Source organism: Octopus bimaculoides, unplaced genomic scaffold, assembly GCF_046866305.1.
Source record: "Octopus bimaculoides isolate indiv1 unplaced genomic scaffold, ASM4686630v1 contig39, whole genome shotgun sequence".
NCBI classification, from domain to species: domain Eukaryota; kingdom Metazoa; phylum Mollusca; class Cephalopoda; order Octopoda; family Octopodidae; genus Octopus; species Octopus bimaculoides.
Window position 1 is genome coordinate 185,984 of NW_028315289.1, and position 20,243 is coordinate 206,226.

The 20,243-nt window shown below is 36.0% G+C and overlaps 22 non-coding genes across 22 annotated transcripts; 11 read left to right on the plus strand and 11 right to left on the minus strand.

Annotated features, from left to right (window-relative positions):
* Positions 1–81: 81 nt before the first annotated feature.
* LOC149129544 (5S ribosomal RNA) lies at positions 82–200 on the plus strand. Its single transcript, XR_016239412.1, has one exon. It is a non-coding gene; the product is annotated as a 5S ribosomal RNA (ribosomal RNA).
* Positions 201–1,158: 958 nt separating this feature from the next.
* LOC149129545 (5S ribosomal RNA) lies at positions 1,159–1,277 on the minus strand. The gene has a single exon (XR_016239788.1). It is a non-coding gene; the product is annotated as a 5S ribosomal RNA (ribosomal RNA).
* A 694-nt stretch (positions 1,278–1,971) lies between these two features.
* Positions 1,972–2,090, plus strand: LOC149129546 (5S ribosomal RNA). Its single transcript, XR_016239423.1, has one exon. It is a non-coding gene; the product is annotated as a 5S ribosomal RNA (ribosomal RNA).
* A 964-nt stretch (positions 2,091–3,054) lies between these two features.
* On the minus strand, positions 3,055–3,173 carry LOC149129547 (5S ribosomal RNA). Its single transcript, XR_016239789.1, has one exon. It is a non-coding gene; the product is annotated as a 5S ribosomal RNA (ribosomal RNA).
* Positions 3,174–3,867: 694 nt separating this feature from the next.
* Positions 3,868–3,986, plus strand: LOC149129548 (5S ribosomal RNA). Its single transcript, XR_016239435.1, has one exon. It is a non-coding gene; the product is annotated as a 5S ribosomal RNA (ribosomal RNA).
* A 954-nt stretch (positions 3,987–4,940) lies between these two features.
* Positions 4,941–5,059, minus strand: LOC149129549 (5S ribosomal RNA). Its single transcript, XR_016239790.1, has one exon. It is a non-coding gene; the product is annotated as a 5S ribosomal RNA (ribosomal RNA).
* A 694-nt stretch (positions 5,060–5,753) lies between these two features.
* On the plus strand, positions 5,754–5,872 carry LOC149129550 (5S ribosomal RNA). Its single transcript, XR_016239446.1, has one exon. It is a non-coding gene; the product is annotated as a 5S ribosomal RNA (ribosomal RNA).
* Positions 5,873–6,834: 962 nt separating this feature from the next.
* Positions 6,835–6,953, minus strand: LOC149129551 (5S ribosomal RNA). Its single transcript, XR_016239444.1, has one exon. It is a non-coding gene; the product is annotated as a 5S ribosomal RNA (ribosomal RNA).
* Positions 6,954–7,647: 694 nt separating this feature from the next.
* On the plus strand, positions 7,648–7,766 carry LOC149129552 (5S ribosomal RNA). Its single transcript, XR_016239457.1, has one exon. It is a non-coding gene; the product is annotated as a 5S ribosomal RNA (ribosomal RNA).
* Positions 7,767–8,743: 977 nt separating this feature from the next.
* LOC149129553 (5S ribosomal RNA) lies at positions 8,744–8,862 on the minus strand. Its single transcript, XR_016239791.1, has one exon. It is a non-coding gene; the product is annotated as a 5S ribosomal RNA (ribosomal RNA).
* Positions 8,863–9,556: 694 nt separating this feature from the next.
* Positions 9,557–9,675, plus strand: LOC149129554 (5S ribosomal RNA). Its single transcript, XR_016239468.1, has one exon. It is a non-coding gene; the product is annotated as a 5S ribosomal RNA (ribosomal RNA).
* A 988-nt stretch (positions 9,676–10,663) lies between these two features.
* Positions 10,664–10,782, minus strand: LOC149129555 (5S ribosomal RNA). Its single transcript, XR_016239445.1, has one exon. It is a non-coding gene; the product is annotated as a 5S ribosomal RNA (ribosomal RNA).
* Positions 10,783–11,476: 694 nt separating this feature from the next.
* LOC149129556 (5S ribosomal RNA) lies at positions 11,477–11,595 on the plus strand. The gene has a single exon (XR_016239479.1). It is a non-coding gene; the product is annotated as a 5S ribosomal RNA (ribosomal RNA).
* A 974-nt stretch (positions 11,596–12,569) lies between these two features.
* LOC149129557 (5S ribosomal RNA) lies at positions 12,570–12,688 on the minus strand. The gene has a single exon (XR_016239447.1). It is a non-coding gene; the product is annotated as a 5S ribosomal RNA (ribosomal RNA).
* Positions 12,689–13,382: 694 nt separating this feature from the next.
* On the plus strand, positions 13,383–13,501 carry LOC149129558 (5S ribosomal RNA). Its single transcript, XR_016239988.1, has one exon. It is a non-coding gene; the product is annotated as a 5S ribosomal RNA (ribosomal RNA).
* A 947-nt stretch (positions 13,502–14,448) lies between these two features.
* LOC149129559 (5S ribosomal RNA) lies at positions 14,449–14,567 on the minus strand. The gene has a single exon (XR_016239287.1). It is a non-coding gene; the product is annotated as a 5S ribosomal RNA (ribosomal RNA).
* A 694-nt stretch (positions 14,568–15,261) lies between these two features.
* On the plus strand, positions 15,262–15,380 carry LOC149129560 (5S ribosomal RNA). Its single transcript, XR_016239490.1, has one exon. It is a non-coding gene; the product is annotated as a 5S ribosomal RNA (ribosomal RNA).
* A 964-nt stretch (positions 15,381–16,344) lies between these two features.
* LOC149129561 (5S ribosomal RNA) lies at positions 16,345–16,463 on the minus strand. Its single transcript, XR_016239792.1, has one exon. It is a non-coding gene; the product is annotated as a 5S ribosomal RNA (ribosomal RNA).
* Positions 16,464–17,157: 694 nt separating this feature from the next.
* On the plus strand, positions 17,158–17,276 carry LOC149129562 (5S ribosomal RNA). Its single transcript, XR_016239501.1, has one exon. It is a non-coding gene; the product is annotated as a 5S ribosomal RNA (ribosomal RNA).
* A 948-nt stretch (positions 17,277–18,224) lies between these two features.
* LOC149129563 (5S ribosomal RNA) lies at positions 18,225–18,343 on the minus strand. The gene has a single exon (XR_016239793.1). It is a non-coding gene; the product is annotated as a 5S ribosomal RNA (ribosomal RNA).
* A 694-nt stretch (positions 18,344–19,037) lies between these two features.
* On the plus strand, positions 19,038–19,156 carry LOC149129564 (5S ribosomal RNA). The gene has a single exon (XR_016239471.1). It is a non-coding gene; the product is annotated as a 5S ribosomal RNA (ribosomal RNA).
* Positions 19,157–20,101: 945 nt separating this feature from the next.
* LOC149129565 (5S ribosomal RNA) lies at positions 20,102–20,220 on the minus strand. Its single transcript, XR_016239288.1, has one exon. It is a non-coding gene; the product is annotated as a 5S ribosomal RNA (ribosomal RNA).
* Between the last annotated feature and the right edge of the window lie 23 nt (positions 20,221–20,243).

The following is a 20,243-nucleotide window of genomic DNA, read 5'->3' on the forward strand; positions in this document are numbered from 1 at the left end:
AAAGAAATCAAATGTTCTGAAAAATAAAATTGCTTTAGTATGATATTATAGAATAAATACATTAAAATTTACTTCTCTGATGTTTACGGCCATATCACGTTGAAAACACCGGTTCTCGTCCGATCACCGAAGTTAAGCAACATCGAGCCTAGTTAGTACTTAGATGGGTGACCGCTTGGGAACCCTAGGTGCTGTAAGCATTTTTTTTGCTTCTTTTAAAATTTTTTTAAAAATTAATTTAAACAAATTGAATTTTGACAATGTAATATGATAAAAGAAAGTGGATTCGATTTACTTTCAATATGAAATACAGAAAGCATACGCAGATTAACCAAAATTCAGCGGGTGGGAACCTCTTGTAAGACTACTACTTATCCATGAAACTTGTTGACAGTGATGATCGTGCAGCTGAAAAGTTTTCCCGTGAAGATATTGAAAATAGCTTTCATGTCATGTTCACTGTTGAACAACCATCAACCTGAGAGAACAGGAACAAATAATGTAAAGCATTCTCTCCCATAATTCAAACGATTTGCATATTCTGTGACTCTATAAAGGGAGATAATAGTTGCGTTAGTTTCTAAAAAAATTCATATGCTTGTTCTGGGAACTGGCAGTGAACTATCTCTTTCAACCTCTGGCATTCGATATGTTTGTAGGGACTGGACCACTAAGCACGAACTTTCAGTCATTGTTTGCAGCTCGCCTTACCGAGGTGCCAGATGATGCCCGTTGGGATGCTTAACTTTTCCAACCACATGGTTCCGGGTTCAGTCCCACTGCGTGGCACCTTGGGCAAGTGTCTTCTACTATAGTCTCGGGATGACCAAAGCCTTATGAGTGGTTTTGGTAGACGGAAACTGAAAGAAGCCCGTCGTATACATGTGTATACATGTGTATATATATATATATATATATATATATATATATATATATGTATGTATGTATGTGCGTGTATATGTTTGTGTCTGTTCCCCAACATCGCATGACAACCGATGGTGGTGTGTATACGTCCCTGTAACCTAGCGGTTCGGCAAAAAGTGGACGATATAATAAGTGCCAGGCTTACAAAGAATAAGTCCTGATGAAAATAAATTGAATCCGCTGTTTTAATGCTTGTTAAAATTTACAGCTTGTGTAAATTAAAAAGAAAAAGAATGCTTACAGCACCTAGGGTTCCCAAGCGGTCACCCATCTAAGTACTAACTAGGCTCGATGTTGCTTAACTTCGGTGATCGGACGAGAACCGGTGCTTTCAACGTGATATGGCCGTAAACATCTATACAGTAAATTTTAATCTATTTATTCTATAAACTTATACTAAATCATTTTCATTTTTTAGAATGTATTTTTCTTTCTTTCACTTTGTATATAACTTGGCAATCCTTCGGTAAAAAGACATTATCTTTCATCTTCACAGTGCCATCTTAGCGATCTTTCTATAAAAAACAAATTATCGTTCACCTTCACAGTGCTGAACAGTTAAACGCTGGCAACAACACTTACTAATCATTCACATCATATACTACTACCAATACATTGCACACTTTAACGACTTATGAACTTTCCCTATTTTCCTTCTCACTCTTACGGTCATTTAAGTTTTTATTTGCTTGGCACCCGTTATACACGTTCATCTTTACCAGAAAACAATTCACATTTTGTGCGCCAGTGCTTTCGAAACAATGTTATTATATGCCGGTGTAATGACGTTATACGACCGTTATATCCATTGGGTCGGATATAAAATAGCACCAATTTATTTACAGATTATACCCAGCATTGATACTGATCGCGCAAATGAGAAATAATGAATATATGTGCGGCCGTATTTTTCGCTTTTAAGTTGCAAAAAAATAAATGTTAAAGCCTCAATTTCTATATAAATTGAAAGAAATCAAATGTTCTGAAAAATAAAATTGCTTTAGTATGATATTATAGAATAAATACATTAAAATTTACTTCTCTGATGTTTACGGCCATATCACGTTGAAAACACCGGTTCTCGTCCGATCACCGAAGTTAAGCAACATCGAGCCTAGTTAGTACTTAGATGGGTGACCGCTTGGGAACCCTAGGTGCTGTAAGCATTTTTTTTGCTTCTTTTAAAATTTTTTTAAAAATTAATTTAAACAAATTGAATTTTGACAATGTAATATGATAAAAGAAAGTGGATTCGATTTACTTTCAATATGAAATACAGAAAGCATACGCAGATTAACCAAAATTCAGCGGGTGGGAACCTCTTGTAAGACTACTACTTATCCATGAAACTTGTTGACAGTGATGATCGTGCAGCTGAAAAGTTTTCCCGTGAAGATATTGAAAATAGCTTTCATGTCATGTTCACTGTTGAACAACCATCAACCTGAGAGAACAGGAACGAATAGTGTAAAGCATTCTCTCCCATAATTCAAACGATTTGCATATTCTGTGACTCTATAAAGGGAGATAATAGTTGCGTTAGTTTCTAAAAAAATTCATATGCTTGTTCTGGGAACTGGCAGTGAACTATCTCTTTCAACCTCTGGCATTCGATATGTTTGTAGGGACTGGACCACTAAGCACGAACTTTCAGTCATTGTTTGCAGCTCGCCTTACCGAGGTGCCAGATGATGCCCGTTGGGATGCTTAACTTTTCCAACCACATGGTTCCGAGTTCAGTCCCACTGCGTGGCACCTTGGGCAAGTGTCTTCTACTATAGTCTCGGGACGACCAAAGCCTTATGAGTGGTTTTGGTAGACGGAAACTGAAAGAAGCCCGTCGTATACATGTGTATACATGTGTATATATATATATATATATATATATATATATATATATATATATATATATGTATGTATGTGCGTGTATATGTTTGTGTCTGTTCCCCAACATCGCATGACAACCGATGGTGGTGTGTATACGTCCCTGTAACTTAGCGGTTCGGCAAAAAGTGGACGATATAATAAGTGCCAGGCTTACAAAGAATAAGTCCTGATGAAAATAAATTGAATCCGCTGTTTTAATGCTTGTTAAAATTTACAGCTTGTGTAAATTAAAAAGAAAAAGAATGCTTACAGCACCTAGGGTTCCCAAGCGGTCACCCATCTAAGTACTAACTAGGCTCGATGTTGCTTAACTTCGGTGATCGGACGAGAACCGGTGCTTTCAACGTGATATGGCCGTAAACATCTATACAGTAAATTTTAATCTATTTATTCTATAAACTTATACTAAATCATTTTCATTTTTTAGAATGTATTTTTCTTTCTTTCACTTTGTATATAACTTGGCAATCCTTCGGTAAAAAGACATTATCTTTCATCTTCACAGTGCCATCTTAGCGATCTTTCTATAAAAAACAAATTATCGTTCACCTTCACAGTGCTGAACAGTTAAACGCTGGCAACAACACTTACTAATCATTCACATCATATACTACTACCTATACATTGCACACTTTAACGACTTATGAACTTTCCCTATTTTCCTTCTCACTCTTACGGTCATTTAAGTTTTTATTTGCTTGGCACCCGTTATACACGTTCATCTTCACCAGAAAACAATTCACATTTTGTGCGCCAGTGCTTTCGAAACAATGTTATTATATGCCGGTGTAATGACGTTATACGACCGTTATATCCATTGGGTCGGATATAAAATAGCACCAATTTATTTACAAATTATACCCAGCATTGATACTGATCGCGCAAATGAGAAATAATGAATATATGTGCGGCCGTATTTTTCGCTTTTAAGTTGCAAAAAAATAAATGTTAAAGCCTCAATTTCTATATAAATTGAAAGAAATCAAATGTTCTGAAAAATAAAATTGCTTTAGTATGATATTATAGAATAAATACATTAAAATTTACTTCTCTGATGTTTACGGCCATATCACGTTGAAAACACCGGTTCTCGTCCGATCACCGAAGTTAAGCAACATCGAGCCTAGTTAGTACTTAGATGGGTGACCGCTTGGGAACCCTAGGTGCTGTAAGCATTTTTTTTGCTTCTTTTAAAGTTTTTTTAAAAATTAATTTAAACAAATTGAATTTTGACAATGTAATATGATAAAAGAAAGTGGATTCGATTTACTTTCAATATGAAATACAGAAAGCATACGCAGATTAACCAAAATTCAGCGGGTGGGAACCTCTTGTAAGACTACTACTTATCCATGAAACTTGTTGACAGTGATGATCGTGCAGCTGAAAAGTTTTCCCGTGAAGATATTGAAAATAGCTTTCATGTCATGTTCACTGTTGAACAACCATCAACCTGAGAGAACAGGAACAAATAATGTAAAGCATTCTCTCCCATAATTCAAACGATTTGCATATTCTGTGACTCTATAAAGGGAGATAATAGTTGCGTTAGTTTCTAAAAAGATTCATATGCTTGTTCTGGGAACTGGCAGTGAACTATCTCTTTCAACCTCTGGCATTCGATATGTTTGTAGGGACTGGACCACTAAGCACGAACTTTCAGTCATTGTTTGCAGCTCGCCTTACCGAGGTGCCAGATGATGCCCGTTGGGATGCTTAACTTTTCCAACCACATGGTTCCGGGTTCAGTCCCACTGCGTGGCACCTTGGGCAAGTGTCTTCTACTATAGTCTCGGGACGACCAAAGTCTTATGAGTGGTTTTGGTAGACGGAAACTGAAAGAAGCCCGTCGTATACATGTGTATACATTTGTATATATATATATATATATATATATATATATATATATATGTATGTATGTGCGTGTATATGTTTGTGTCTGTTCCCCAACATCGCATGACAACCGATGGTGGTGTGTATACGTCCCTGTAACTTAGCGGTTCGGCAAAAAGGGGACGATATAATAAGTGCCAGGCTTACAAAGAATAAGTCCTGATGAAAATAAATTGAATCCGCTGTTTTAATGCTTGTTAAAATTTACAGCTTGTGTAAATTAAAAAGAAAAAGAATGCTTACAGCACCTAGGGTTCCCAAGCGGTCACCCATCTAAGTACTAACTAGGCTCGATGTTGCTTAACTTCGGTGATCGGACGAGAACCGGTGCTTTCAACGTGATATGGCCGTAAACATCTATAAAGTAAATTTTAATCTATTTATTCTATAAACTTATACTAAATCATTTTCATTTTTTAGAATGTATTTTTCTTTCTTTCACTTTGTATATAACTTGGCAATCCTTCGGTAAAAAGACATTATCTTTCATCTTCACAGTGCCATCTTAGCGATCTTTCTATAAAAAACAAATTATCGTTCACCTTCACAGTGCTGAACAGTTAAACGCTGGCAACAACACTTACTAATCATTCACATCATATACTACTACCTATACATTGCACACTTTAACGACTTATGAACTTTCCCTATTTTCCTTCCCACTCTTACGGTCATTTAAGTTTTTATTTGCTTGGCACTCGTTATACACGTTCATCTTTACCAGAAAACAATTCACATTTTGTGCGCCAGTGCTTTCGAAACAATGTTATTATATGCCGGTGTAATGACGTTATACGACCGTTATATCCATTGGGTCGGATATAAAATAGCACCAATTTATTTACAGATTATACCCAGCATTGATACTGATCGCGCAAATGAGAAATAATGAATATATGTGCGGCCGTATTTTTCGCTTTTAAGTTGCAAAAAAATAAATGTTAAAGCCTCAATTTCTATATAAATTGAAAGAAATCAAATGTTCTGAAAAATAAAATTGCTTTAGTATGATATTATAGAATAAATACATTAAAATTTACTTCTCTGATGTTTACGGCCATATCACGTTGAAAACACCGGTTCTCGTCCGATCACCGAAGTTAAGCAACATCGAGCCTAGTTAGTACTTAGATGGGTGACCGCTTGGGAACCCTAGGTGCTGTAAGCATTTTTTTTGCTTCTTTTAAAATTTTTTTAAAAATTAATTTAAACAAATTGAATTTTGACAATGTAATATGATAAAAGAAAGTGGATTCGATTTACTTTCAATATGAAATGCAGACAGCATACGCAGATTAACCAAAATTCAGCGGGTGGGAACCTCTTGTAAGACTACTACTTATCCATTAAACTTGTTGACAGTGATGATCGTGCAGCTGAAAAGTTTTCCCGTGAAGATATTGAAAATAGCTTTCATGTCATGTTCACTGTTGAACAACCATCAACCTGAGAGAACAGGAACAAATAGTGTAAAGCATTCTCTCCCATAATTCAAACGATTTGCATATTCTGTGACTCTATAAAGGGAGATAATAGTTGCGTTAGTTTCTAAAAAAATTCATATGCTTGTTCTGGGAACTGGCAGTGAACTATCTCTTTCAACCTCTGGCATTCGATATGTTTGTAGGGACTGGACCACTAAGCACGAACTTTCAGTCATTGTTTGCAGCTCGCCTTACCGAGGTGCCAGATGATGCCCGTTGGGATGCTTAACTTTTCCAACCACATGGTTCCGGGTTCAGTCCCACTGCGTGGCACCTTGGGCAAGTGTCTTCTACTATAGTCTCGGGACGACCAAAGCCTTATGAGTGGTTTTGGTAGACGGAAACTGAAAGAAGCCCGTCGTATACATGTGTATACATGTGTATATATATATATATATATATATATATATATATATATATATATGTATGTATGTATGTGCGTGTATATGTTTGTGTCTGTTCCCCAACATCGCATGACAACCGATGGTGGTGTGTATACGTCCCTGTAACTTAGCGGTTCGGCAAAAAGTGGACGATATAATAAGTGCCAGGCTTACAAAGAATAAGTCCTGATGAAAATAAATTGAATCCGCTGTTTTAATGCTTGTTAAAATTTACAGCTTGTGTAAATTAAAAAGAAAAAGGATGCTTACAGCACCTAGGGTTCCCAAGCGGTCACCCATCTAAGTACTAACTAGGCTCGATGTTGCTTAATTTCGGTGATCGGACGAGAACCGGTGCTTTCAACGTGATATGGCCGTAAACATCTATACAGTAAATTTTAATCTATTTATTCTATAAACTTATACTAAATCATTTTCATTTTTTAGAATGTATTTTTCTTTCTTTCACTTTGTATATAACTTGGCAATCCTTCGGTAAAAAGACATTATCTTTCATCTTCACAGTGCCATCTTAGCGATCTTTCTATAAAAAACAAATTATCGTTCACCTTCACAGTGCTGAACAGTTAAACGCTGGCAACAACACTTACTAATCATTCACATCATATACTACTACCTATACATTGCACACTTTAACGACTTATTAACTTTCCCTATTTTCCTTCTCACTCTTACGGTCATTTAAGTTTTTATTTGCTTGGCACCCGTTATACACGTTCATCTTTACCAGAAAACAATTCACATTTTGTGCGCCAGTGCTTTCGAAACAATGTTATTATATGCCGGTGTAATGACGTTATACGACCGTTATATCCATTGGGTCGGATATAAAATAGCACCAATTTATTTACAGATTATAACCAGCATTGATACTGATCGCGCAAATGAGAAATAATGAATATATGTGCGGCCGTATTTTTCGCTTTTAAGTTGCAAAAAAATAAATGTTAAAGCCTCAATTTCTATATAAATTGAAAGAAATCAAATGTTCTGAAAAATAAAATTGCTTTAGTATGATATTATAGAATAAATACATTAAAATTTACTTCTCTGATGTTTACGGCCATATCACGTTGAAAACACCGGTTCTCGTCCGATCACCGAAGTTAAGCAACATCGAGCCTAGTTAGTACTTAGATGGGTGACCGCTTGGGAACCCTAGGTGCTGTAAGCATTTTTTTGCTTCTTTTAAAAATTTTTTAAAAATTAATTTAAACAAATTGAATTTTGACAATGTAATATGATAAAAGAAAGTGGATTCGATTTACTTTCAATATGAAATACAGAAAGCATACGCAGATTAACCAAAATTCAGCGGGTGGGAACCTCTTGTAAGACTACTACTTATCCATGAAACTTGTTGACAGTGATGATCGTGCAGCTGAAAAGTTTTCCCGTGAAGATATTGAAAATAGCTTTCATGTCATGTTCACTGTTGAACAACCATCAACCTGAGAGAACAGGAACAAATAGTGTAAAGCATTCTCTCCCATAATTCAAACGATTTGCATATTCTGTGACTCTATAAAGGGAGATAATAGTTGCGTTAGTTTCTAAAAAAATTCATATGCTTGTTCTGGGAACTGGCAGTGAACTATCTCTTTCAACCTCTGGCATTCGATATGTTTGTAGGGACTGGACCACTAAGCACGAACTTTTAGTCATTGTTTGCAGCTCGCCTTACCGAGGTGCCAGATGATGCCCGTTGGGATGCTTAACTTTTCCAACCACAAGGTTCCGGGTTCAGTCCCACTGCGTGGCACCTTGGGCAAGTGTCTTCTACTATAGTCTCGGGACGACCAAAGTCTTATGAGTGGTTTTGGTAGACGGAAACTGAAAGAAGCCCGTCGTATACATGTGTATACATTTGTATATATATATATATATATATATATATATATATATATATATATATATATATATATATATATATGTATGTATGTGCGTGTATATGTTTGTGTCTGTTCCCCAACATCGCATGACAACCGATGGTGGTGTGTATACGTCCCTGTAACTTAGCGGTTCGGCAAAAAGTGGACGATATAATAAGTGCCAGGCTTACAAAGAATAAGTCCTGATGAAAATAAATTGAATCCGCTGTTTTAATGCTTGTTAAAGTTTACAGCTTGTGTAAATTAAAAAGAAAAAGAATGCTTACAGCACCTAGGGTTCCCAAGCGGTCACCCATCTAAGTACTAACTAGGCTCGATGTTGCTTAACTTCGGTGATCGGACGAGAACCGGTGCTTTCAACGTGATATGGCCGTAAACATCTATAAAGTAAATTTTAATCTATTTATTCTATAAACTTATACTAAATCATTTTCATTTTTTAGAATGTATTTTTCTTTCTTTCACTTTGTATATAACTTGGCAATCCTTCGGTAAAAAGACATTATCTTTCATCTTCACAGTGCCATCTTAGCGATCTTTCTATAAAAAACAAATTATCGTTCACCTTCACAGTGCTGAACAGTTAAACGCTGGCAACAACACTTACTAATCATTCACATCATATACTACTACCTATACATTGCACACTTTAACGACTTATGAACTTTCCCTATTTTCCTTCTCACTCTTACGGTCATTTAAGTTTTTATTTGCTTGGCACTCGTTATACACGTTCATCTTTACCAGAAAACAATTCACATTTTGTGCGCCAGTGCTTTCGAAACAATGTTATTATATGCCGGTGTAATGACGTTATACGACCGTTATATCCATTGGGTCGGATATAAAATAGCACCAATTTATTTACAGATTATACCCAGCATTGATACTGATCGCGCAAATGAGAAATAATGAATATATGTGCGGCCGTATTTTTCGCTTTTAAGTTGCAAAAAAATAAATGTTAAAGCCTCAATTTCTATATAAATTGAAAGAAATCAAATGTTCTGAAAAATAAAATTGCTTTAGTATGATATTATAGAATAAATACATTAAAATTTACTTCTCTGATGTTTACGGCCATATCACGTTGAAAACACCGGTTCTCGTCCGATCACCGAAGTTAAGCAACATCGAGCCTAGTTAGTACTTAGATGGGTGACCGCTTGGGAACCCTAGGTGCTGTAAGCATTTTTTTTGCTTCTTTTAAAATTTTTTTAAAAATTAATTTAAACAAATTGAATTTTGACAATGTAATATGATAAAAGAAAGTGGATTCGATTTACTTTCAATATGAAATACAGAAAGCATACGCAGATTAACCAAAATTCAGCGGGTGGGAACCTCTTGTAAGACTACTACTTATCCATTAAACTTGTTGACAGTGATGATCGTGCAGCTGAAAAGTTTTCCCGTGAAGATATTGAAAATAGCTTTCATGTCATGTTCACTGTTGAACAACCATCAACCTGAGAGAACAGGAACAAATAGTGTAAAGCATTCTCTCCCATAATTCAAACGATTTGCATATTCTGTGACTCTATAAAGGGAGATAATAGTTGCGTTAGTTTCTAAAAAAATTCATATGCTTGTTCTGGGAACTGGCAGTGAACTATCTCTTTCAACCTCTGGCATTCGATATGTTTGTAGGGACTGGACCACTAAGCACGAACTTTCAGTCATTGTTTGCATCTCGCCTTACCGAGGTGCCAGATGATGCCCGTTGGGATGCTTAACTTTTCCAACCACATGGTTCCGGGTTCAGTCCCACTGCGTGGCACCTTGGGCAAGTGTCTTCTACTATAGTCTCGGGACGACCAAAGCCTTATGAGTGGTTTTGGTAGACGGAAACTGAAAGAAGCCCGTCGTATACATGTGTATACATGTGTATATATATATATATATATATATATATATATATATATATATATATATATATATATATATATATATATATGTATGTATGTATGTGCGTGTATATGTTTGTGTCTGTTCCCCAACATCGCATGACAACCGATGGTGGTGTGTATACGTCCCTGTAACTTAGCGGTTCGGCAAAAAGTGGACGATATAATAAGTGCCAGGCTTACAAAGAATAAGTCCTGATGAAAATAAATTGAATCCGCTGTTTTAATGCTTGTTAAAATTTACAGCTTGTGTAAATTAAAAAGAAAAAGAATGCTTACAGCACCTAGGGTTCCCAAGCGGTCACCCATCTAAGTACTAACTAGGCTCGATGTTGCTTAATTTCGGTGATCGGACGAGAACCGGTGCTTTCAACGTGATATGGCCGTAAACATCTATACAGTAAATTTTAATCTATTTATTCTATAAACTTATACTAAATCATTTTCATTTTTTAGAATGTATTTTTCTTTCTTTCACTTTGTATATAACTTGGCAATCCTTCGGTAAAAAGACATTATCTTTCATCTTCACAGTGCCATCCTAGCGATCTTTCTATAAAAAACAAATTATCGTTCACCTTCACAGTGCTGAACAGTTAAACGCTGGCAACAACACTTACTAATCATTCACATCATATACTACTACCTATACATTGCACACTTTAACGACTTATTAACTTTCCCTATTTTCCTTCTCACTCTTACGGTCATTTAAGTTTTTATTTGCTTGGCACCCGTTATACACGTTCATCTTTACCAGAAAACAATTCACATTTTGTGCGCCAGTGCTTTCGAAACAATGTTATTATATGCCGGTGTAATGACGTTATACGACCGTTATATCCATTGGGTCGGATATAAAATAGCACCAATTTATTTACAGATTATAACCAGCATTGATACTGATCGCGCAAATGAGAAATAATGAATATATGTGCGGCCGTATTTTTCGCTTTTAAGTTGCAAAAAAATAAATGTTAAAGCCTCAATTTCTATATAAATTGAAAGAAATCAAATGTTCTGAAAAATAAAATTGCTTTAGTATGATATTATAGAATAAATACATTAAAATTTACTTCTCTGATGTTTACGGCCATATCACGTTGAAAACACCGGTTCTCGTCCGATCACCGAAGTTAAGCAACATCGAGCCTAGTTAGTACTTAGATGGGTGACCGCTTGGGAACCCTAGGTGCTGTAAGCATTTTTTTTGCTTCTTTTAAAATTTTTTTAAAAATTAATTTAAACAAATTGAATTTTGACAATGTAATATGATAAAAGAAAGTGGATTCGATTTACTTTCAATATGAAATACAGAAAGCATACGCAGATTAACCAAAATTCAGCGGGTGGGAACCTCTTGTAAGACTACTACTTATCCATGAAACTTGTTGACAGTGATGATCGTGCAGCTGAAAAGTTTTCCCGTGAAGATATTGAAAATAGCTTTCATGTCATGTTCACTGTTGAACAACCATCAACCTGAGAGAACAGGAACAAATAGTGTAAAGCATTCTCTCCCATAATTCAAACGATTTGCATATTCTGTGACTCTATAAAGGGAGATAATAGTTGCGTTAGTTTCTAAAAAAAATCATATGCTTGTTCTGGGAACTGGCAGTGAACTATCTCTTTCAACCTCTGGCATTCGATATGTTTGTAGGGACTGGACCACTAAGCACGAACTTTTAGTCATTGTTTGCAGCTCGCCTTACCGAGGTGCCAGATGATGCCCGTTGGGATGCTTAACTTTTCCAACCACATGGTTCCGGGTTCAGTCCCACTGCGTGGCACCTTGGGCAAGTGTCTTCTACTATAGTCTCGGGACGACCAAAGCCTTATGAGTGGTTTTGGTAGACGGAAACTGAAAGAAGCCCGTCGTATACATGTGTATACATGTGTATATATATATATATATATATATATATATATATATATATATATATATATATATATGTATGTATGTATGTGCGTGTATATGTTTGTGTCTGTTCCCCAACATCGCATGACAACCGATGGTGGTGTGTATACGTCCCTGTAACTTAGCGGTTCGGCAAAAAGTGGACGATATAATAAGTGCCAGGCTTACAAAGAATAAGTCCCGATGAAAATAAATTGAATCCGCTGTTTTAATGCATGTTAAAATTTACAGCTTGTGTAAATTAAAAAGAAAAAGGATGCTTACAGCACCTAGGGTTCCCAAGCGGTCACCCATCTAAGTACTAACTAGGCTCGATGTTGCTTAATTTCGGTGATCGGACGAGAACCGGTGCTTTCAACGTGATATGGCCGTAAACATCTATACAGTAAATTTTAATCTATTTATTCTATAAACTTATACTAAATCATTTTCATTTTTTAGAATGTATTTTTCTTTCTTTCACTTTGTATATAACTTGGCAATCCTTCGGTAAAAAGACATTATCTTTCATCTTCACAGTGCCATCTTAGCGATCTTTCTATAAAAAACAAATTATCGTTCACCTTCACAGTGCTGAACAGTTAAACGCTGGCAACAACACTTACTAATCATTCACATCATATACTACTACCTATACATTGCACACTTTAACGACTTATTAACTTTCCCTATTTTCCTTCTCACTCTTACGGTCATTTAAGTTTTTATTTGCTTGGCACCCGTTATACACGTTCATCTTTACCAGAAAACAATTCACATTTTGTGCGCCAGTGCTTTCGAAACAATGTTATTATATGCCGGTGTAATGACGTTATACGACCGTTATATCCATTGGGTCGGATATAAAATAGCACCAATTTATTTACAGATTATACCCAGCATTAATACTGATCGCGCAAATGAGAAATAATGAATATATGTGCGGCCGTATTTTTCGCTTTTAAGTTGCAAAAAAATAAATGTTAAAGCCTCAATTTCTATATAAATTGAAAGAAATCAAATGTTCTGAAAAATAAAATTGCTTTAGTATGATATTATAGAATAAATACATTAAAATTTACTTCTCTGATGTTTACGGCCATATCACGTTGAAAACACCGGTTCTCGTCTGATCACCGAAGTTAAGCAACATCGAGCCTAGTTAGTACTTAGATGGGTGACCGCTTGGGAACCCTAGGTGCTGTAAGCATTTTTTTTGCTTCTTTTAAAATTTTTTAAAAATTAATTTAAACAAATTGAATTTTGACAATGTAATATGATAAAAGAAAGTGGATTCGATTTACTTTCAATATGAAATACAGAAAGCATACGCAGATTAACGAAAATTCAGCGGGTGGGAACCTCTTGTAAGACTACTACTTATCCATGAAACTTGTTGACAGTGATGATCGTGCAGCTGAAAAGTTTTCCCGTGAAGATATTGAAAATAGCTTTCATGTCATGTTCACTGTTGAACAACCGTCAACCTGAGAGAACAGGAACAAATAGTGTAAAGCATTCTCTCCCATAATTCAAACGATTTGCATATTCTGTGACTCTATAAAGGGAGATAATAGTTGCGTTAGTTTCTTAAAAAATTCATATGCTTGTTCTGGGAACTGGCAGTGAACTATCTCTTTCAACCTCTGGCAATCGATATGTTTGTAGGGACTGGACCACTAAGCACGAACTTTTAGTCATTGTTTGCAGCTCGCCTTACCGAGGTGCCAGATGATGCCCGTTGGGATGCTTAACTTTTCCAACCACATGGTTCCGGGTTCAGTCCCACTGCGTGGCACCTTGGGCAAGTGTCTTCTACTATAGTCTCGGGACGACCAAAGCCTTATGAGTGGTTTTGGTAGACGGAAACTGAAAGAAGCCCGTCGTATACATGTGTATACATGTGTATATATATATATATATATATATATATATATATGTATGTATGTGCGTGTATATGTTTGTGTCTGTTCCCCAACATCGCATGACAACCGATGGTGGTGTGTATACGTCCCTGTAACTTAGCGGTTCGGCAAAAAGTGGACGATATAATAAGTGCCAGGCTTACAAAGAATAAGTCCTGATGAAAATAAATTGAATCCGCTGTTTTAATGCTTGTTAAAATTTACAGCTTGTGTAAATTAAAAAGAAAAAGAATGCTTACAGCACCTAGGGTTCCCAAGCGGTCACCCATCTAAGTACTAACTAGGCTCGATGTTGCTTAACTTCGGTGATCGTACGAGAACCGGTGCTTTCAACGTGATATGGCCGTAAACATCTATACAGTAAATTTTAATCTATTTATTCTATAAACTTATACTAAATCATTTTCATTTTTTAGAATGTATTTTTCTTTCTTTCACTTTGTATATAACTTGGCAATCCTTCGGTAAAAAGACATTATCTTTCATCTTCACAGTGCCATCTTAGCGATCTTTCTATAAAAAACAAATTATCGTTCACCTTCACAGTGCTGAACAGTTAAACGCTGGCAACAACACTTACTAATCATTCACATCATATACTACTACCTATACATTGCACACTTTAACGACTTATTAACTTTCCCTATTTTCCTTCTCACTCTTACGGTCATTTAAGTTTTTATTTGCTTGGCACCCGTTATACACGTTCATCTTTACCAGAAAACAATTCACATTTTGTGCGCCAGTGCTTTCGAAACAATGTTATTATATGCCGGTGTAATGACGTTATACGACCGTTATATCCATTGGGTCGGATATAAAATAGCACCAATTTATTTACAGATTATACCCAGCATTGATACTGATCGCGCAAATGAGAAATAATGAATATATGTGCGGCCGTATTTTTCGCTTTTAAGTTGCAAAAAAATAAATGTTAAAGCCTCAATTTCTATATAAATTGAAAGAAATCAAATGTTCTGAAAAATAAAATTGCTTTAGTATGATATTATAGAATAAATACATTAAAATTTACTTCTCTGATGTTTACGGCCATATCACGTTGAAAACACCGGTTCTCGTCCGATCACCGAAGTTAAGCAACATCGAGCCTAGTTAGTACTTAGATGGGTGACCGCTTGGGAACCCTAGGTGCTGTAAGCATTTTTTTTGCTTCTTTTAAAATTTTTTTAAAAATTAATTTAAACAAATTGAATTTTGACAATGTAATATGATAAAAGAAAGTGGATTCGATTTACTTTCAATATGAAATACAGAAAGCATACGCAGATTAACCAAAATTCAGCGGGTGGGAACCTCTTGTAAGACTACTACTTATCCATGAAACTTGTTGACAGTGATGATCGTGCAGCTGAAAAGTTTTCCCGTGAAGATATTGAAAATAGCTTTCATGTCATGTTCACTGTTGAACAACCATCAACCTGACAGAACAGGAACAAATAGTGTAAAGCATTCTCTCCCATAATTCAAACGATTTGCATATTTTGTGACTCTATAAAGGGAGATAATAGTTGCGTTAGTTTCTAAAAAAATTCATATGCTTGTTCTGGGAACTGGCAGTGAACTATCTCTTTCAACCTCTGGCATTCGATATGTTTGTAGGGTCTGGACCACTAAGCACGAACTTTTAGTCATTGTTTGCAGCTCGCCTTACCGAGGTGCCAGATGATGCCCGTTGGGATGCTTAACTTTTCCAACCACATGGTTCCGGGTTCAGTCCCACTGCGTGGCACCTTGGGCAAGTGTCTTCTACTATAGTCTCGGGACGACCAAAGCCTTATGAGTGGTTTTGGTAGACGGAAACTGAAAGAAGCCCGTCGTATACATGTGTATACATGTGTATATATATATATATATATATATATATATATATATATATATATATATATGTATGTATGTGCGTGTATATGTTTGTGTCTGTTCCCCAACATCGCATGACAACCGATGGTGGTGTGTATACGTCCCTGTAACTTAGCGGTTCGGCAAAAAGTGGACGATATAATAAGTGCCAGGCTTACAAAGAATAAGTCCTGATGAAAATAAATTGAATCCGCTGTTTTAATGCTTGTTAAAATTTACAGCTTGTGTAAATTAAAAAGAAAAAGAATGCTTACAGCACCTAGGGTTCCCAAGCGGTCACCCATCTAAGTACTAACTAGGCTCGATGTTGCTTAACTTCGGTGATCGGACGAGAACCGGTGCTTTCAACGTGATATGGCCGTAAACATCTATACAGTAAATTTTAATCTATTTATTCTATAAACTTATACTAAATCATTTTCATTTTTTAGAATGTATTTTTCTTTCTTTCACTTTGTATATAACTTGGCAATCCTTCGGTAAAAAGACATTATCTTTCATCTTCACAGTGCCATCTTAGCGATCTTTCTATAAAAAACAAATTATCGTTCACCTTCACAGTGCTGAACAGTTAAACGCTGGCAACAACACTTACTAATCATTCACATCATATACTACTACCTATACATTGCACACTTTAACGACTTATGAACTTTCCCTATTTTCCTTCTCACTCTTACGGTCATTTAAGTTTTTATTTGCTTGGCACCCGTTATACACGTTCATCTTTTCCAGAAAACAATTCACATTTTGTGCGCCAGTGCTTTCGAAACAATGTTATTATATGCCGGTGTAATGACGTTATACGACCGTTATATCCATTGGGTCGGATATAAAATAGCACCAATTTATTTACAGATTATAACCAGCATTGATACTGATCGCGCAAATGAGAAATAATGAATATATGTGCGGCCGTATTTTTCGATTTTCAGCTGCAAAAAAATAAATGTTAAAGCCTCAATTTCTATATAAATTGAAAGAAATCAAATGTTCTAAAAAATAAAATTGCTTTAGTATGATATTATAGAATAAATACATTAAAATTTACTTCTCTGATGTTTACGGCCATATCACGTTGAAAACACCGGTTCTCGTCCGATCACCGAAGTTAAGCAACATCGAGCCTAGTTAGTACTTAGATGGGTGACCGCTTGGGAACCCTAGGTGCTGTAAGCATTTTTTTTGCTTCTTTTAAAATTTTTTTAAAAATTAATTTAAACAAATTGAATTTTGACAATGTAATATGATAAAAGAAAGTGGATTCGATTTACTTTCAATATGAAATACAGAAAGCATACGCACATTAACCAAAATTCAGCGGGTGGGAACCTCTTGTAAGACTACTACTTATCCATGAAACTTGTTGACAGTGATGATCGTGCAGCTGAAAAGTTTTCCCGTGAAGATATTGAAAATAGCTTTCATGTCATGTTCACTGTTGAACAACCATCAACCTGAGAGAACAGGAACAAATAGTGTAAAGCATTCTCTCCCATAATTCAAACGATTTGCATATTCTGTGACTCTATAAAGGGAGATAATAGTTGCGTTAGTTTCTAAAAAAATTCATATGCTTGTTCTGGGAACTGGCAGTGAACTATCTCTTTCAACCTCTGGCATTCGATATGTTTGTAGGGACTGGACCACTAAGCACGAACTTTCAGTCATTGTTTGCATCTCGCCTTACCGAGGTGCCAGATGATGCCCGTTGGGATGCTTAACTTTTCCAACCACATGGTTCCGGGTTCAGTCCCACTGCGTGGCACCTTGGGCAAGTGTCTTCTACTATAGTCTCGGGACGACCAAAGCCTTATGAGTGGTTTTGGTAGACGGAAACTGAAAGAAGCCCGTCGTATACATGTGTATACATGTGTATATATATATATATATATATATATATATATATGTATGTATGTGCGTGTATATGTTTGTGTCTGTTCCCCAACATCGCATGACAACCGATGGTGGTGTGTATACGTTCCTGTAACTTAGCGGTTCGGCAAAAAGTGGACGATATAATAAGTGCCAGGCTTACAAAGAATAAGTCCTGATGAAAATAAATTGAATCCGCTGTTTTAATGCTTGTTAAAATTTACAGCTTGTGTAAATTAAAAAGAAAAAGAATGCTTACAGCACCTAGGGTTCCCAAGCGGTCACCCATCTAAGTACTAACTAGGCTCGATGTTGCTTAACTTCGGTGATCGGACGAGAACCGGTGCTTTCAACGTGATATGGCCGTAAACATCTATACAGTAAATTTTAATCTATTTATTCTATAAACTTATACTAAATCATTTTCATTTTTTAGAATGTATTTTTCTTTCTTTCACTTTGTATATAACTTGGCAATCCTTCGGTAAAAAGACATTATCTTTCATCTTCACAGTGCCATCTTAGCGATCTTTCTATAAAAAACAAATTATCGTTCACCTTCACAGTGCTGAACAGTTAAACGCTGGCAACAACACTTACTAATCATTCACATCATATACTACTACCTATACATTGCACACTTTAACGACTTATGAACTTTCCCTATTTTCCTTCTCACTCTTACGGTCATTTAAGTTTTTATTTGCTTGGCACCCGTTATACACGTTCATCTTTACCAGAAAACAATTCACATTTTGTGCGCCAGTGCTTTCGAAACAATGTTATTATATGCCGGTGTAATGACGTTATACGACCGTTATATCCATTGGGTCGGATATAAAATAGCACCAATTTATTTACAGATTATACCCAGCATTGATACTGATCGCGCAAATGAGAAATAATGAATATATGTGCGGCCGTATTTTTCGCTTTTAAGTTGCAAAAAAATAAATGTTAAAGCCTCAATTTCTATATAAATTGAAAGAAATCAAATGTTCTGAAAAATAAAATTGCTTTAGTATGATATTATAGAATAAATACATTAAAATTTACTTCTCTGATGTTTACGGCCATATCACGTTGAAAACACCGGTTCTCGTCTGATCACCGAAGTTCAGCAACATCGAGCCTAGTTAGTACTTAGATGGGTGACCGCTTGGGAACCCTAGGTGCTGTAAGCATTTTTTTTGCTTCTTTTAACATTTTTTAAAAATTAATTTAAACAAATTGAATTTTGACAATGTAATATGATAAAAGAAAGTGGATTCGATTTACTTTCAATATGAAATACAGAAAGCATACGCAGATTAACGAAAATTCAGCGGGTGGGAACCTCTTGTAAGACTACTACTTATCCATGAAACTTGTTGACAGTGATGATCGTGCAGCTGAAAAGTTTTCCCGTGAAGATATTGAAAATAGCTTTCATGTCATGTTCACTGTTGAACAACCGTCAACCTGAGAGAACAGGAACAAATAGTGTAAAGCATTCTCTCCCATAATTCAAACGATTTGCATATTCTGTGACTCTATAAAGGGAGATAATAGTTGCGTTAGTTTCTTAAAAAATTCATATGCTTGTTCTGGGAACTGGCAGTGAACTATCTCTTTCAACCTCTGGCAATCGATATGTTTGTAGGGACTGGACCACTAAGCACGAACTTTTAGTCATTGTTTGCAGCTCGCCTTACCGAGGTGCCAGATGATGCCCGTTGGGATGCTTAACTTTTCCAACCACATGGTTCCGGGTTCAGTCCCACTGCGTGGCACCTTGGGCAAGTGTCTTCTACTATAGTCTCGGGACGACCAAAGCCTTATGAGTGGTTTTGGTAGACGGAAACTGAAAGAAGCCCGTCGTATACATGTGTATACATGTGTATATATATATATATATATATATATATATATGTATGTATGTGCGTGTATATGTTTGTGTCTGTTCCCCAACATCGCATGACAACCGATGGTGGTGTGTATACGTCCCTGTAACTTAGCGGTTCGGCAAAAAGTGGACGATATAATAAGTACCAGGCTTACAAAGAATAAGTCCTGATGAAAATAAATTGAATCCGCTGTTTTAATGCTTGTTAAAATTTACAGCTTGTGTAAATTAAAAAGAAAAAGAATGCTTACAGCACCTAGGGTTCCCAAGCGGTCACCCATCTAAGTACTAACTAGGCTCGATGTTGCTTAACTTCGGTGATCGTACGAGAACCGGTGCTTTCAACGTGATATGGCCGTAAACATCTATACAGTAAATTTTAATCT